A 13,852-nucleotide genomic window follows, 5' to 3' on the forward strand; every position below is an offset into this window, starting at 1 on the left:
CTGGGTTTACACAATCACAGCACTGACTGAGTTTCGTGTGCAAATTTGCCCAAATTGATAATGCTGTTTATAGGTTTAGATTGCCGAGGTTTTGCTGGTTAATTTTCAACGGGCTCAAAACATGTTTAGTAGATTTGCTCGTGTAAATCCTGGGTATATTACGTATCACGCAAAGTGGGAACAGAAGGTCAAAACTGATTAACATCACAACCCAGAGAGGTGCAAATGTAAATTGTAAATGGCACTACTTTTTCTGAAGTAGCTAACGAAATCAACAAATTGAATTTAAACACAAAAGAATTATAATTTTACTCAAAGTAATAGATCACATTAAAAATATCTCAATCAACAATTATAAACAAATGTATGTCATTTATGATAATATTTAACATAAATGTAAATATTTCATATTTATGAAAAAAAGTTACATAACTTGAAAACAAGATAACAAAGTTTATTAGACTTTCCCAGACAAAACGGTATTCAATGTTACATTATATTGATACCGAGCTGAATAGAGACGATACTTTGAAATGTAAATATAGTTCTATACACGTGTACGCAAACTTTACAAGTGTAATAACGCGGCGCTTCAACGGATATTTATAATGAGCTTACTTTTTATTACTTGGAAATGCATAGCGCATCTTTGCAGATAGTATGTACTTCCACGAGACTTTCAAACTGATCCTATTCCAGCAAGTTCTTGTCTCGCCATCGATTTCAATATACATGCAGATCTGGGTGTCCAACTGCTGCCTATCTGAGATAGCATCTGCTAGGTAGCCTGGCTAACGAGTTCACTGGATCTAACACGTAACTTGCCCGTTCCAGCTCTTTTCGCAATAAACGAAATGCTATTTTGCTTCATTCAATTTTTGTTAATATCTGTGATACAAAATTATCAGTGTGAATTCACTCATTCATGAAGTCTATTTCTGCAAGGATATTTTTCTTAAATATGCAACTGATATTAATGAAATTTGCACGATATTTTCAAATACTTTATTTTTACGTCTACCATCAGACATATACTGCCACTTTTCGTGCATTAAGTATAAATTTTGGAACGTTCCGTCATTTCACATGTTCTGGTTTTGATTACCTTCAATTAATAATGAAATTCTCAGAATTTTTGAATGGAAATACGGAGTCAAATTTTGTTAAAAATTAAAAAGATACGGGAAAGTAGAATCCAGGTTGTTGAAGGTGACAAGCAATCACGCTTATGTACCTGTTGGGAACAAGATGAACGACGCGTACCCTACTCGCTCCAGAATTCCAGTTATGCAGCTGCACGTTCTCAAGGGATTCCATCTCGCAAAATATAACAACAAATGCAAATTCCGTGTTTATTCTCATCAATCTTATTCAATTCATTCAACGGTTCGAAATGCGAGTATTTTCTCATCAAAGCACGCGTAATATCTCCCGCAGCGTTTTGTTCCGTCCGTTTAACGAAACGCGTCGAATCACGAGCCACGCTTTGAGACTCGCCAAGTTCGCGCAAACGAGTCTTCTTTTAAGTTCGTTAGAGAAGGTTGGAAAGAAACGAGGAATTGAAACTATCTCAGCCACTTCGTTATTAAGGTGGTGATTGCGCTCGAGAATTTTATAAACGTCGCGTTTATTTGCGTTATGGCGGAATCTTTGCGCGGGCACGTGATACGGAAATACAAAGCAATTTCAAGAGATACTTAGTCGCGAACGTGCGATCTGTTTACGTTCGCGAGCGGAGGAAAGCATGATTAAATCGAGCGCTACGACAAAGAAGCATAAGACGTCATTATTCGCTAAAGATTTCATGTTCCTTTTTCTTTCGTCGCAGCAAAATCTCGCGGCTGTGAAACTTCAAGACCATACCTGCAAGTAATGAGCAAGCGAGGAAAATATTCCTCGAAAAAGAGCTTGCACTTATGTTAAAGCGAATTCCTTCAAAAGAAGACGGAAATATAGAAACTTCGAATTCCTCGACTTTATTAAATGCGCCAGTTTGAAAATTTACGAGCGACAATTTTAAATTAAGAAATTCAATTACCCTTTGGCTGTATATCAGTCACCGAGTACAATGAAGTTCGTCGATCGCGGAACGGAAACATTAAGAAATATTCTACAATAGAATTTCAGAGAGCTTAGCTTAAAACCGGGCTCGTTCCTCAACTTTATTAGCCCACGACACGCTATCGAGTATCGCGCAATCTTACCGGATTGCTCGAAAACACGGCCAACTTTAAGAGCAGCTCTTTTCAAGTTGAAAGCAGCTAATGCAAGTAAAGATGCGATATTACTACTTAATATTCAAAATTGGTACCAACTGTGTTGTTGGAGCGGTCTCTAAGCGACGGCCATCGTGAAAGACAGATGTACAGGATGTCTCAAAAACAATGTGCATCTACAGTTTCATACATAAAAAAAAAAAAATATACTGATCGAATTGAGTAACCTCCTCCTTTTTCGAAGTCGGTTAAAATATTAAAAATTCGATGTCAGACTTCGAGCTATTTATCATTGTTGCCATCTTGCCTTTGTGACAAGTCTTGTGCATTACTTGTGACTTGCAGTTTGCACTGCAATTCAATCACATTATTTTATACAACAAAAAGCTTAAAATTTTTTAAATCATCCGAGTAATACCTATACATTACCCATGGTAATACCTGGCCATATGGATAGGGTCCAAGATTCAAAAAATTCGTGTTTGAAAATCACTGGAGACTCAGTGAAAAACGAGTGCACTCGCGATATTAGTTGTGGCGAAAGGCGATCGTTGTACACGAGCGAACCATTAGTTGCGATGCCAGATTTGAATGGTGGATGCACAAGGGATATGCATAACTCTCGATGTCGCTATGCATTGTAAGAGAAAAGCAGCAGACGCGATCGAGTAGAATCCGTACGCTTCGGTCATAAAAGCATCGATATAATATATCCTCGTACGTTGGCGAATTCTTTTCAAACGAGTACACCTCTGCTCGCAATGTTCTCTAAGTATTCAACGGATTCCCGTTTTTATCGCGGGAAACTCGTCGCAGATTGCATTTGCAAAAGACAACTCGCTGTTTTATTCCTGCGTTGCCGGGAATTTATTGTTCCCAACCTTCTACACTGGGGAATAGGTATTCCACGAGCATTTTAATGCGAGGCAATCACACTCCATCATTTTTGTACTATATTTTTATATCATTTTGTACTGTATTTGTAAATTTTCGAATTGTGATCAATTTAATTTCTTTGACATAGTAATGATAGCTGTAAATCTGTTGTAGAGTTTCGTGCAAGTTTTTGGAGTAATTGTACTGAATTTATAGATGTTCAAATTGTGATCAATTTAAATTCTTGGTCATAGTAATGTGTGATAGCTGTAAATCTGTTGTAGAGTTTCATGCAAGTTTTTCGAGTAATGGCACTGAATTTATAAATTTCCAAATCGTGATCAATTTAATTTCTTCGTCATAGTAATGCTAGCTGTAAATCAGTCATAGACCTTCATGCAAGTTCTTCGAGTAATGGTACTGAATTTATAAATTTCCAAATTGTGATCAATTTAAATTCTTGGTCATAGTAATGTGTGATAGCTGTAAATCTGTCATAGAACTTCATGCAAGTTTTTCAAGTAATTGTACTGAATTTATAAATTTCCAAAATGTGATCAATTTAATTTCTTCGTCATAGCAATGCTAGCTGTAAATCGGTCATAGACCTTCATGCAAGTTCTTCGAGTAATAGTACTGAATTTATAAATTTCCAAAATGTGATCAATTTAATTTCTTCGTCATAGTAATGCTAGCTGTAAATCGGTCATAGACCTTCATGCAAGTTCTTCGAGTAATGGCACTGAATTTATAAATTTCCAAAACGTCATCAATTTAATTTCTTCGTCATAGTAATGCTAGCTGTAAATCAGTCATAGACCTTCATGCAAGTTCTTCGAGTAATGGTACTGAATTTATAAATTTCCAAAATGTGATCAATTTAATTTCTCCGCCGTAGTGATAGTTGAAAATCAGTCGTGCAAGTTTTTCGATTAATGGTCACTTTTCGACAGTAACTGAAATTGGACGTTACAAGCGTCGAGGCTAGTCACGCAGTGCATTAATAAAATGTTGTCTGGATGTTTCCCGGTGCGTACTCACGGTCGAGCGAATTAATTACGTTGAATTATTACGCTTCAAAATCAGCGTGATAACGATAAATTGCTCGACGTGTCGGGAAGGCGAGCTCGGCTAAATTTTCCACTTAAATTTTAAAATCCAATAACGCGGCATTAATAATCGTATCGAGGCCGATATGACGATCCATAGATCTTCTCTTTTGTCGTAGATTATCAGAACGTGTTGGGAGCCGACGGCCTGGCCGCTACAATATTATGATTTCATTCTGATCGTTCTACAGAAATGCTGGTTCGCGGTAATATCGTTTATCGATATTTCCGATCGCTAAGCTCGCAGAAACGCGATACGGTTCGGTGAAATTCTGGATTTACGATTGGCAAGATGAATCCGAGATTCGATTCTGCTAATTAACGCGGGAGAATAATTTCATGCCGGCGGTCTTTAGAATCGCCATGTCAATTAAAAAGGCCTCTTCAAAAAATTCACTAATTACTCTCATTCGAGACAAGTAAAAAGAGCAGCCACTCCTATATTAGGATGTTTTTTCGCTTTCATTCCGTGCCTTTTCGTTTCGTTCGTGATCATAAATCGTAAACAATTATTCTTCATTCCCTGTATTTAAAAATACTTTTTTCAATTTCGTTTGGCAAATCGAACGGTTACAATAAATGCGACTACTAAAATCTCTTGCAGAGTTATATTGATATTTTTCATTGTTAATTCTCCTCCCATTATTTCATCGGAACAGCGATGTATAAATGGATAAGGAGATTTACTTGTTTCAATTTTTATTTATTAATACAATCATCATCGATAAAGGTTAAACCGAAACAATGGATGGCTCGCGGGATCATGTTACGCATAGAATTCATTCTGTACAGGAAAATAAAATGTTGCACAGACCATCAATTGCAGAAAATTGTTCCATAAATCTGAAATTATGGTCAGCCAGTCATACAGGTTTATGATACATCGATTGCTGCTGATATACGACGGTAATATTTCCTCGAAAAGATTGCTATTAAACTTCACGCTTATTCTCAAAAACTTTCAACTGAATAGCGTAACACTGCTGACTCAGGAAAAGGTACACTTCAAAATTAATTCAGACAATTTCTAAGACAAAAATCTATGTCAGAGAATGAACAGGGAGTACATACTTGGTAAAGTATCAAAGAACAAAGCAAAAGATTTTCAAGACGAAGTGTGATCACAGTGAATTCGTGCTTGTAAAGATTTCAGTACCACAAAAAGAGTGAAAGAAATAAGAACACCTGTACATAGCGTGTTCATTACAAAAGTTTTCATCGTCGCGATAAAACAAGACGATAGTTACGGTTGTCCACTTACAGCCGGAAGTGATTTCCCGGTTTTCTTAAGAACACGTTCAGAATTCTGCTCGAGGGCTGAAACAAGACCTCAACGTGTCCGTGGCGTATGGAATACGCTTTCGTGCTCGTCCCTGTTTCGCGAAGTCACGAAATTTCGAAGGGAAAACGCGTTCGTGTTGCTCTCTGTACGTTTCATAGTGCCACGAGATTTCGAAGGGAAAGACGGCTCGGTATCGATCAAAGGAATCGTAGACTCGATACAAACAGGTCAGACCTGCACAAAGCTAGCTCCAACGTCTTCTCGACGTGTTAATCATCTTCTGTGCGCCGGGATCGTGAAAGCTTACATATTGAAGCGGAAATGTTGCAGAACCGCCGAAAATTTTCGATATTGAAGCACTTTGTATCGAACGTTTCCATAATATAATGCATTTAACCATGTATTTAGGTACAGTATTTGATCCATAACGTTTCAAGCAAGTTTAAGCTTCTCGATAAAATATTACATTACAAATTGTACTTTCTGAAAGGAATTATTATTCACATTACCTTTTGTTTATCACTGTTGAAACTATTAACGTTTTCTGAAACATCCAGTTTATTTTTGTACAACTGCCTCGAATTACAATAAACTTCCGTTATCAAAAGATTAATTAATAAATGATTACATCGCTGCACCGCATACATAGTTAACACAGTTACCCTGGAATAACGTGCCCTGCATTGATTCCGACCGGAGCTGCGAATGACGTGTGCAATACATTACATGTCACTATTGTATCAGCGCAGTATGCATCTTGTTCTATATGCATTTCTATTTTAATCTGACCGTAACTATTATTTTATTTGAAAATTCTTGCAGTCGTAATGAAAATGTCAGTCCTAGTGAAAATGGAGTGACCGCTTATGTACAGTGCAAGCAGACAAAGAACAGATTTTGACAGATGCACCTGTCCGTTTACTCGAAATACCTTTTCAATTTATTTTTGGTCCGTTCGATGGTTCGTTTCACAAATCGTTGCACATCACTCAAACATCAAACGATTAAATCTATGTTCTACTTCCGTTCTGCGCTATTAATCTGCTTTGTGGGGATATATGGGTGTATGGGTACAGGAATATAGAGTGTGGAGATATAGTGAGTATCTGGGAATTTAATGATAGGGGAACATATGGATGTAGAAGTCTTCACATATGCCTTTACATATGTCTTACATGAGTCTTTATATGTATATGTTGTTCTACAAGTATCGTGTCTAAAAAGAAGGTTCAAACAATTAACAGTTTTTGTTATTATTATACTTGAATCATCCACTATGCTTCCTGTAACCTATTTCTCAAAAATGTTCTCTCCATTTTGCAAGAAAATTTGCAATCTTAAATCATGTCGGAAATTTTCCCTTATCTCGAAAAAGCGTGTGCTATAAAGATAGAATCATGTAAGAAAGTTTGCGCGTAATTTATGTGTCAAAGAGTGAATCACCCGGAGTAGATTAAAATTCGGATCACGTTAAAACGGGCTGGTTTTACAGCTTCTCGAAAAACGGAAGCTCGTTCAAACTGTCGAGCAGCGAGACAAATCGGGGATCGGAAAATCAGCGTGATCAACGAACGGATTTCCTTAACGTATGCGAAGCGATGCTCGGGCTAGAACGATGTATCGAACGATAAGCCAGCGTATGCAATATCGGTGAAACGCCTGGACGTCTGCAGGATGGTGGATCGAGCCGAGGAAGAAGAGGAGCGCGTGGCGTTGCATGCGCGGCTAGCAATTGAACCCATCGAGAGTTTCACGTTGAAACGAGGTCCGCCATTGTAGCGGCGTGTACTGCAAATGACGAGCAAAATACGGGCGCATGCACACGCATAGACACGAGGGCTGAAACTTGCGAATTGCTTCGAGGCTGAACCCGGCCGAGCACGAATGAAAAACTACTGGAGCAACGCTGAGAATTAATCGTATGAGAACGGACTATACGTATTCTGCCGGACTTCGAGGAGGAAACTCGATAATTCTGAAACCGTTGATTAGCCTCTAATTACGGATAATTAGTTATTACACAAACAGCAATTTCTATACAGTAAAAATACTGAAACTTTTCTCTGTTGATTTCATTCGAAATAATTTCTCTTCTAAGAAATATTTTCTTCGATCAGGAAAAGAAATGATTTTTTTTTTTAATGAAATAAAAAGAATTTCAGAAACATTGATACTGTGTAGAGAAAAGAATGTCCACATGATAAAAGTATATACGAAAAAAATACTTTTGAATAGGTTAAGATTTTTCTTAAGAAAAGTAATAGGAGAAAATAATATTTGTAAGAAAAAGAAGCGATAATTGAATACAGGAATGGCTTTATTCTGAGAAGCTATTACCGTTTCCAACGCGAACACGCAATTAAGGGAAAACAATGTTTTCTTCCCGTTAAGAGATCAAGCAAATGGATCCTGTCTTTTACATTACATAAGCAGTTACGTTTTTTAACCGTAACACAGACGAGATTGCAGAACGTTGCTCTTTTTCAGCGGCTCCGTTTATCAATCTACTCGGTCGGGTCTTTATCCTGACGGTATCATAATTACTTCCATCGCAATTAGTTCCACCGAGACCTCGAGAGGCCAACGATCCTGAAGTAAAGCACGGTAACAAAAAAAAAGGTTAATACGTCGATGCCGAGGAAACATCGTTCCAGTGATTGTGCAATTTCTTATCAGAAAATCGGAAGAGGCGCAGAATTCCATTAAATTGTTTAAGTTACGTGTTTCGAACTGTTGAGGTGTAGATAAGAGTTTTCGAGAATATCGTCATTTTTCATCGTCCTCGATATTCGTGGCTTACTCCTGTTAATAGTGATCTAGCAGATAGTAGCATAATTCATATCCACGCACGTGCGAGACCTGGTCCCGATAGTAACGATCCTAGTGATTTACCGTCGTCCTGTTCCACACGAACCACCGACGATTTGTTCGAACGTTACGGTTTCCCGGAGCAATAAACAAAGCCGAGTTCGTAAAACGGCCACGTGGCTACTCGGCTAAATTATCGCTCGACCCGATTAATTAACGCCACGGAAATTCCTCATTGTTCTTTTGCAACGTACAATCTTGCACTTCGATGAATTATCGTTTATAATAGACGGTGATTTGTAAATGTCACAAACAATGTTAAACGACGCACGGCTCCAAACCTGACCGTCGGAATTAATGAACTGTCAAAATGTTAATACTTGAGTGACACGCTCAAAAGTATGCAACACATTTTCATACTTTGACATTTTCGAATTGGAGACGTCAAGATTTATTTAACCCTTTGCACTCGAGAGGTGACTCTCAGTCACCATTTTATTAAATACAATAATTTGAAATAAGCATTTTTTAACTGATTCTATAATATGACACATGTGATGTATAAACATAATGAAATAAACTTAACTAAGTTTTAAAATTGCTGTAAACAGTCAAATTATCTTCGAGAGCAAAGGGTTAAGCTTTTCGACAGATTGAAATTCGAGAAGTTTGAAATGTTTTCGAATCCGTTTTTATAAAGAAGTCCTGTATAACGTAAGTTCGATGAAATGATCGAACTCGGATTAAACAGGGAAAAGCTAGGCAAACCTTTCGCGTGTTTGATTTTACTTTCATATTAAGGGAGAGAACGAACAAGCGTCGAATTGGCGCTGTTCTCCGACATCGAACAAGCCGAATAACTCAATCCATTCTCACCGGTAGAGAATATCCGAGATACGGCTTAAGAGTCGATGAGTTATTTAAATCGCACTTCGGTAAATACGACCGCGTAGCGAGGAAGTTAAATTGTTTGCAATGGAGTTTCGATCATTCGATTTCCGATTATCAAGAACTGCGTTTCACTCGACACAGCGTACAGAATTCGCGAACAATTGCAGCTTCCATTACGGATAATCGAGAAATCGTTGATTTAGGAACGTAGGAATCGATTATCATCGGAGCAAATGAGTACTGAATTCTCGGAATTCTATTTTAGAATAATACTGGCAATAACCTTTCAAGTATAACAAAATACTTTATTCAAATAGAGTCGATATAAAATTTGTATCGATATATTTACCTTCCCGATTACAATCCAAATGTTGGCATTAAAATTTGCTGATTTGGCTCACAAATGAAGAATACTTTAGCATAACGCAATTTTAATATGCAGATTAGCTTACCATAAATTACAATCGCTCCACATCGAGCGTTAACACGGAATAAATTCCTAGCTAAACCCGAGAAACAACCGATAACCTCGTGTTACACGAACTTTCCTAATTTTCGATCAGTTATTAACTTTCCTAAAATTTCAAATGCGCGAACTTCAAACGTACTCGTGTTTCGTGCATCTCGTTATCGCGACGTCGCGTTGACAAAGCAAAACACCGTACGTACGGGCTGCAGATATCCAGGGCGAGGAGAGAACACGAAGAAGCAGAGTTTCGTCCATTAATTTGCGAGCTAAGGATGCAGGAGCGGAACAGCAACATAATCAACTGTCGCGGGAAGAATCTTTGTGGTGTCGTTAGGTTTTTGCTCGTTCTGACCGAGTTCATGATATCACCGTGGCAAAAGAAAGGAGATAGAGAGAAGCGAAGAGATGCGAGTTCACGCAGGAAGCCACGTTTATACTCGTATTACACAGACAGTGGTCGGCGAACTGACGCACCGTAATTACCGTGGCAATTACTGCCGACACATTTCACGTGCGCGATGTAGCCTCATTGTGCTGCACCGTAGCGCGACTCAAATTTTCGTGGTCGCCGACTCGCTGGCTAGCTGGATAAACAGATAAAAGCAACCGAATAAGGGCCAGAACGCGTCTCGTATACTGTAGTTACGGGGTATTAGCGCCACGGGACCCTCAACGACTCTATCGGTGCTGGAAATTCATTGAAACGGAACAGAGATCGCTTCTTGCTGCCGTCTCTCTCTGCGGCTTTCGTACTTTGCGCTTCCAATTACGTACTTGGTTTGTTTCGCGTTGGATCTTGTATATTCATTTAGGTGACTTGATGGCGCTACTGGAAATTCGAAAGGTTTTATTCGCCGATAACCTTCCTGCGTGGTGAAAAAATAACATCTCGGAATGAAATTCTGATAGGGAAGTCGAGGGTTTATTTGAAAAATGCTTTTGATAATATTCGATGTGTTACTAGTTAAAAATTAATTACTGTTACAAGTACTTTGGTCAACTGTATAGCTGGAGCGTAGAAAGCTGGCCCAGATTGAAAGGACGCATCGTTTACCCCAGATGTTCTAACAATTCTAACATATCCTTATTCTTTAATATTATATTTATACATGATAACTCCAGCTATTAATTAATACCGCCGAAAATACATGTAAGTTCAGGAGGCCATTTTTCTTTTTTGATCAATGAAGCCCATAAGTTAGGCAGGCCCCTGGGTTAGCCTACTATGCATCAGCTGTAAAGTTGCACATTATACTGTTACTCGGCTTGCCAAGAAGGTTACGACTCGACTAAAATAATAAACTGCATGCTTATTCAGTGCTTCAGAACATTGAACTGTATAAAATTACAATTATAAATAGACACGCCGCGATGTGACACCTAGTACGAGTTCGATGTGCTCGCAATTTGATAAAAGTTTATTTGCATCCACTGCAACGACAGAAGTAACAAGTTCATCTATTTTACTCTCGAGCGATAAATATAAAGTATAAATTATGTACAGCCATCGCTTTTGTAAAACAGACACAAAGGATCATATAAACGTAGCAATAAATGATTAGCCGCGAGCTGCAGGCGATGGCAACACGAATCCATCTGGCCGCGAATAATGTATGCCCTTCATGATTCTCCGTCATTGTCCGCTTTTAATTTTCGCGTTTCGAATTTAATTTCGAGCGCATTTTCCCTGCCTATGTAACCAGGGGCGGTCCAGTCATTACGGAACGAAATAATAATGATGTATTATCCGCGGGTTACAATAGCCAACGGAGGCCTTGAAAATTACACTGAAACACGCTTTTGTGATCATAATTAATGAACTCCATCGAGGTGTACCTCGTACGAACTTTCATCTTTCGAATGATGGTCGACCGCACGGACACACTCGTGCACACGCAATTGTACAGACGTGTATACACGAGTAGACCGAGAATCATTATCGTAGTAAAGTCAGGAATGTGGGCCATGGCCTGTGCTTCTCGTAGCTCATTCGGCAACCCTGAAATTTGCCTGTTATCTTGCTGCTTGTATGCAGGCGAAAGTACTCTCTCCAACCCCTCGCAAAACCTACCCTCCCACAGACCGTTCGCGGGAACTAAGTTGGCCCCAGCGCCCGTCATTTCCGCTTTCTCGTTGTAGTTTGTAATGCGAGCTGAACCTTGTTCCGGCGCAATAACGCGGGCTAATTGAGATGGATCTCCGCCATGGGTCCGCCAGAGGATTAATCTTTTATTTCATTTTACCTTTGTTTTCTAACCATTTAGTATGGAGGTACCTTTTTGTGATGGGCTGTGTGTCAATATTTTATAATGTTACGTGTTAAATTGCCACGTATTGTATTCCGTGTTGAATTTTTAAACTTTCTATGCGTTGTATTCCTGTGTATTGAGTTTATAAATATTTTAAACTTAAACTTAAACTTCTACGTAATGAATTCCTAAACGTATTCCCATGCGTTGCAATACTATACTCTAAATTCCTATGCGTTACGGTCCTGCGCCCTAAATTCCTACGCGTTAAATTGCCACACGTTGCATTCCTACGCGTTGCATTCCTACGCGTTAAATTCCTACGCGTTAAATTCCTACGCGTTGCATTCCTACGCGTTAAATTCCTACGCGTTAAATTCCTACGCGTTGCATTCCTACGCGTTGCATTCCTACGCGTTAAATTCCTACGCGTTGTATTCCCACGCGTTGCATTCCTACGCGTTAAATTCCTACGCGTTGCATTCCTACGCGTTAAATTCCTACGCGTTGCATTCCTACGCGTTGCATTCCTACGCGTTAAATTCCTACGCGTTGTATTCCCACGCGTTGCATTCCTACGCGTTAAATTCCTACGCGTTGCATTCCTACGCGTTAAATTCCTACGCGTTGCATTCCTACGCGTTAAATTCCTACGCGTTGCATTCCTACGCGTTAAATTCCTACGCGTTGTATTCCCACGCGTTGCAATCCTACGCGTTAAATTCCTACGCGTTGCATTCCTACGCGTTAAATTCCTACGCGTTGCATTCCTACGCGTTAAATTCCTACGCGTTGCATTCCTACGCGTTGCATTCCTACGCGTTAAATTCCTACGCGTTGCATTCCCACGCGTTGCATTCCTACGCGTTAAATTCCTACGCGTTGCATTCCTACGCGTTAAATTCCCAAGTGTTGAATTCAATCGCGTTAAATTCCCACACGTTGTACTCCTAAGTGTAGTATTCCTACGCGTTGTATTCCTATGCACTGAATTCCAACGTGTTGTTTTACTAAACGTTGTATTCCTACAGTAAAAACTTTCACGCACTGAATTCCTGAACGTAGTACTCTATGAGTTAAATTCCCACGCGTTGCATTCCTACGCGTTAACTTCCTAAGTGTTGAATTCCGTCGCGTTCAATTGTTTCGCGTAAAATTCCTACATATATTTATCTGTCTCAATGTATAAAAATTCAAAAATGCTTAAATAATTACTTTACTTTCAGTAACATTAATGATACGTCTTATACTTAGAACGTGATTTATAATTCTTCGTCAGGAACTTATGCGGTATTCCGTTCAGGTTTTATGTTACGAAATGACTCACTTAAGATGTAAGCTGATTCATGTGACGCAACGATAATTCCTGAATCATGATAGTCTTTGAGCGTGAATCATAAGTCGGACGATAAAGAACATAATAATTTTCACTAGTCAAGTTAATAAATAATTCATAACGCTACCTCTAATCAACGGCCACGGGAATCATGACGATATATTCCCAGTTATAACACCTTATCGTCACGATAGTGATAACGAAACGATAACGACACGTAGTTGATGAGATAAGAAGATCCGATCGCTGACTAAATGTATATTGCCTCACAGGAAAACTTTCTATTTGAACTTTAGCTAATTTCATAAATATTTAGATACCTCGACAAATATTATTATGAGAGAAACTTGCAAATTCAAGTTATATAATATATAATATATTATTTCCATAATATATGATCATATTCAAATTATGAAAATTGATAAAAAAATTAGTGATTAAAATTTTTAGTAGTCCGATAATAAATCGATAATTATTACAAATCACGAAGGAAGGAAAGAATGTTTCTTTCAAATGTTGACTTACCCCAAATTCCAACTCGCTTCCCTCTTGTATCACGATTTTTTCGAGAATTTACATTTCACACCATGCACGAGCAACGCGATATCTTGTCCAA

The 13,852-nt window shown here is 38.6% G+C and overlaps 1 protein-coding gene across 1 annotated transcript in view; it reads right to left on the minus strand.

Annotated features, from left to right (window-relative positions):
* Positions 1-13,852, minus strand: part of kek5 (leucine-rich repeat, immunoglobulin-like domain-containing kekkon 5 protein) — a 65,416-nt gene extending 51,564 nt beyond the window's left edge. Inside the window, exon 1 of the mRNA XM_076532157.1 lies at positions 13,762-13,852. The gene's annotated coding sequence lies outside the window, so the exon portion shown is untranslated. The remainder of the gene's footprint in view (positions 1-13,761) is intronic.

This window comes from Megachile rotundata, chromosome 5 (genome assembly GCF_050947335.1).
Source record: "Megachile rotundata isolate GNS110a chromosome 5, iyMegRotu1, whole genome shotgun sequence".
Classification (NCBI taxonomy): domain Eukaryota; kingdom Metazoa; phylum Arthropoda; class Insecta; order Hymenoptera; family Megachilidae; genus Megachile; species Megachile rotundata.